This window comes from Citrus sinensis, chromosome 5 (genome assembly GCF_022201045.2).
Source record: "Citrus sinensis cultivar Valencia sweet orange chromosome 5, DVS_A1.0, whole genome shotgun sequence".
In the NCBI taxonomy this organism is placed as follows: domain Eukaryota; kingdom Viridiplantae; phylum Streptophyta; class Magnoliopsida; order Sapindales; family Rutaceae; genus Citrus; species Citrus sinensis.
In genome coordinates, this window is record NC_068560.1 from 10,104,473 (window position 1) to 10,109,510 (window position 5,038).

A 5,038-nucleotide genomic window follows, 5' to 3' on the forward strand; every position below is an offset into this window, starting at 1 on the left:
ATTTGCAACAACTACATAAGGCTAGATTGGTTGTGAAGGGTTTCAACTAAAAGAAAATTGTTGATTTTGAAGAAATATTTTCTCCTATAGTAAAGATATCTTCTATTCGAGTTATTTTAGGATCAGCAGCTAGCTTGAATTTAAAGATTAAACAGCTTGATATAAAGACAGCTTTCTTGTACAGTGACTTAAAGGAGGAAATAAATATGGAACAACCTAAAGGGTTCAGTGTCAAAGCCAAAGAATAATTTGTATGCAAGTTGAAGAAAAATTGTCTGGGCTAAAACAGGCACCAAGAGGGTGGTAAAAGAAGTTTGATTCTTTTATGGAGAATCATAGTTTTAGCAAGACAGTGCGTGATCATCATGTTTTTGTAAAGAAGTTTGGTGATAATGATTTTATCATTCTTTTGCTTTATATGGATGACATGTTAATTGTTGGCTAAGATGTTAGTAAAATTAATAATATGAAGAAATAGCTTAATAAGTCTTTGCAATAAAGGATTTGGATCGATAAAACAGATTCTTGGCATGAAGATTTCCCGTGATCGAAAATCAGGAAAGTTATGGTTATCTCAAGAAGCATGTGTTGAAAAAGGTTCTTGAAATATTGAATATGAACAAGGCAAAATCTATTTATTCTCTACTTGTAGGTCATTTCAAGCTTAGTTTCGAGCATTATCTTATCCTATAAGTGAGAAAGAGAAGTAAGAGATGGAAGAAGTTCCTTATGTTTCAGCAGTTGGCAATTTGATGTACGCCATGGTTGTACAAGACTAGATATTGCTCATCCAAATTGTGTAGTCAGTTAGTTTCTCTCCAATCCGGGTAAAGAGTACTAGACAACAGTGAAGTAGATTCTCAGATGTCTCATAGGCACTTCCAAGGCGTTTTTATGTTTTGATGGTGACAAACTTATATTACAAACGTTCCTTGATGTAGATATGGCAAGAGATGTTGATTATAGAAAATCGTTATTAGGATATTTGCTCACTTTTGCAAGGGGAGCAATCTCGTGGCAATCCTAACTTCAACAATGTGTCGCTTTATCGATCACCGAAGCAAAGTATATTGCAATCACTAGAAGTTGGAAAAAAGCCTTGTAGATGAAGAATTGCCTACAAGAGCTAGGTGTGAAATAAGATAGCTATATAGTGTACTGCGATAATCAGAGTGTTGTTCACTTAGCAAAGAATTCGACATATCAACTGAAATCCAAGTATATTGATATGAGGTACCATTGGATACAAGACGTGCATGAGAAGAAATAATTGTAACTTAAAAAGATTCATACACTTGAAAATGGGTCAGATATGATGTCAAAGTCATTGCCCAAGAAGAAGCTGAAAAGATGTAAGGAGAGAACGGGCTTGGTAGTGCCCCCCATATGATCTGGAGAGGAAACTTTGTTAAATCCATCTCATTTGGGTGGCCTAAGCCCAACTTTCATTAATTTGGGTATTTAACAAACTAAAGGAAACAAGTGAGGTTAAATGAAATTTCCCATTAAATTGGTTTTGAAAACATTATACAAAGATGAAAAAGTGCAAGCGGCGGTTGACATTGATTGAGAAAAAGAAGAAATGACGAGAAAGGGAGAGAAAGATAGTGGCGTGAGATTGTTTTTGGGGGCAAGGGTTTCAATTTTTTATTGGACAATCAGAAGGAAAATTTAACTCTATTTTCTCCTAAGTTATTGGCATCGCCCTCTACAATATCCTACCAGTTTTTATTTTGTTTTATTCACTCATCGACTGTTATTTTGAGATACCCACTTATTAAAGAGATAGATATTAGGTTGTTACTATAAGTCAAGATTATTGAGATTCTTAATATTGTTAACCTCTAATGTTATATAGAGAAGAATTTATGTTGTAATCTCATTAATATAGTGGAAGATTATATCGAACTATGGTCCCGTGATTTTTCCCATTTTGAGTTTTTCTTGTAAAAATATGTCTCTTGTGGGTTTATTGCTCAGATTTTATTGGTTTATTTTTCTACCTATTTATTTATGGTACACATCTCATTTTAATCACACAAAGAGGGAATAAATTTTGTTTCTGGTTAATTTACAGCTGCTTGTATGGGTTCCTTCCTAGCAAATATATACTCCACACAATAATGATCAAAAGGTGGTCAATACATATGTTGTGGTCAAGCCGCTTCGTTACTCATAGTATGATGCTAATATGATTTTGAATTTGAATTTTCATGAATTATTGTTAGATTGGCATAGATAATGTAATGAAATTGAAAAGCTATTAATTATTTTCATAAATTTCAGGTGATAAGATGTTTTTTGAAGCAAGCAGCTTCTCTTGGCAAAGACTTTTCTCACATGATGAGATGATGTGATTGTTACCGGCCCCATGATTAATTCAGGGTTTTATTATCTACTCTGTATCATCTTCTTCGCTATTTTGGCTGAAGTAAACTTTGGTACGGTTGTTTCGGTTTTCTGTGTAATCAGGTAATTAATAAGGCAAATGTCATAATGTAGATTTTGCGTTACAGCTGGTATGGCAAGGATGATGATTGTTTCACTTGCCAATTTGATGAGTTTGAGATTTTACCTCTAAATAGAGCTCTCCATTTTGAGAAATATATCATCCTTTAATTTGAATTATAGAGCATATCAAGTGAAGATGAAGCTTTAATAAGACTTTCTTGTGAAAGTTTCGGTTTAGTGAATTCGGGGAAATTTAATGCTCAAGTGAGAGAAATTAAGCATATATCAGGAATTTTGGTCGTGAGTGAATGATATACTTTAATATTTGTACACCCTTATTTCTTTGTAAAATTTTTTTATATCTTTGACCATCGAAGTAGACTGCAAGCTGAACCACATAAAATTATTATGCTATTCATCTTATGCTTGTTTTGCTGTTGTTATTTATGTGCACTCAAGAACGTAATTTTGTTACTATTCAACTGAGCTTCTGCAACCATGCAATATAACAAGTGACATCTCGCAGAATTTTTATTATGAACATTGCCACAAATGCCGGTGACAGGTTTGATCACAGTTTAAATCAAGAATCCTGGGTTGCTATCCATAACTAAGAAATTGCCAATTAAATTAAGTATTTCATTCAAAAACACTCCCATCCCCGAACTTTCTCATTGCTATTGAAAGCTAATAAGAAAATGCAAATTGAGTATTTCATTAAAAAAAAATTCTCATTCCTACAATTTCTTAGTTGTCATCCAAAACTGAAAAACTACTAATTTAAGTATTTCATTACAAAATATTTACAATCCTGAGTTGTTATCCAAAACTAAAAATCTTCAAATTGAGATATATTTGTCATTGAGATATTGAGACTTTTAAATTATAGTTATTATATGAGAAAAAAAAGTTATAAGCATTAAATAAAAGTTGATAGTCATTATAAAATAAATTTAAAATAATGATTTAACAGAGATAATATTGATATTAAAAAAAATTTATCATACAAGTGTATGATAAATCAACTCAACTTTAAAATTATAGCAATTAGTGTTTACCAAACACTTCTTATTCTTACAGCTTCTGTCCAACCATAATACCAAATAGGACCTAAATATTTCATTTAATATTGTTGCCATTCCCAAATTATAAGTTGCTGTCAAAAACTAATAAGAAAATGCAAATTTAAGTATTTTATTCAAAATGTTCCCATTAATTCCCAGATTCTGTATTGCAATTTTAGAAAGTAATGATTTAATGTTAAAATCATATCAGTGTATCAATACATATTCCAGTGCTATAAAAAGATCAATAAACATTATAAGTTTCTCATAAACCTTTTTAAAACCAAATAAGCAACTTCGTATATTCTTCAAAAGATGGCAAAATTCACTATTGTTTGCTTCCTACTTGCTTTCCTTCTTGTTTCTGGTATGTATATATGTCTATACACACACACACACACACAAAATTGATCGTTGATTCAATATAGATAGTTTATTTCGATTATATATAGATAAATATAATGAAAATTTTTTTAATGATGGCTAACAACAAATATATATATTGTTCATAACATGCAGATGGAAACATGTTTCTTGGGGTACAAGCAAATACTTGCGAGAAATTTTGGGCCTGCAATGGCGATGATCAGTGCAAAGCGGATTGTCAAAAAAATTACAAGGGAACAGGATGGTGTGATTTTCACAAGGCAATGCCGCCTGAAAAGTACTGTTTTTGTCAGTACAATTGTTGACTGTTAATTTCACTTTATTTCTCAACGCTCCTTGAGGCTTGAAATAAATGGAAGCTGTTCTTGAAAAATCATTTTTCATTAAAGATTGATATGCATTCTTGATATTTCAATGTCATTCTATATGAGCAAAGTTATGTGACAAATTTGGAGTTGGATAGTGCCGGAAAAATAGCACTACCATCGGGGGTTTTTGCCAACTTTTTATGAAGATGCAATTGGTGAGTAAACTTTAATTTTATACGAATGGCAGAAAATTATGAAAATATGAGTGTACAACTCAGTTTAGCATCCTAAAAATTAAGTTTTAAAAAGAACGGTATATATTCATTTTCTGACAGTTGAATAAGAGACTTTATTTACAATTTTACAAGAGCTATAATATTCACCAATTGCGATCCCAAATGAAAGGAAAATAAATAACGATCCCATATTTCAATGGATAACAAATCAGCCATATATAAGGAAAGAATCTCCCTTAATTACTCAAATAAGCTAACTAAATCTTAACACATCGGGTCCTAATTCAACATTTGATCGTTAATAGAATTTATCTTTTGATTCATATAATTACTCTCTTTTGAAAATAATTGTTATATATATACATTTTTTTTATAAGGGAAAATAAATGTTACACAGTCCTACGTCATGAAGATTTTTTCATTAACTTAATAATCTCAGTAACTCCCATTCTTAACAGTCTAGTTGGAAAAACTTTTCAACGTATGATTTACTCATCAGCCACTTGAAGCACAACAAATTTGATCAGAATTTGGAGCTGTATCCTCAATTGGTGGGCTGAAAATGAAATTGGTCTCCTGTTAAATTTTCAAG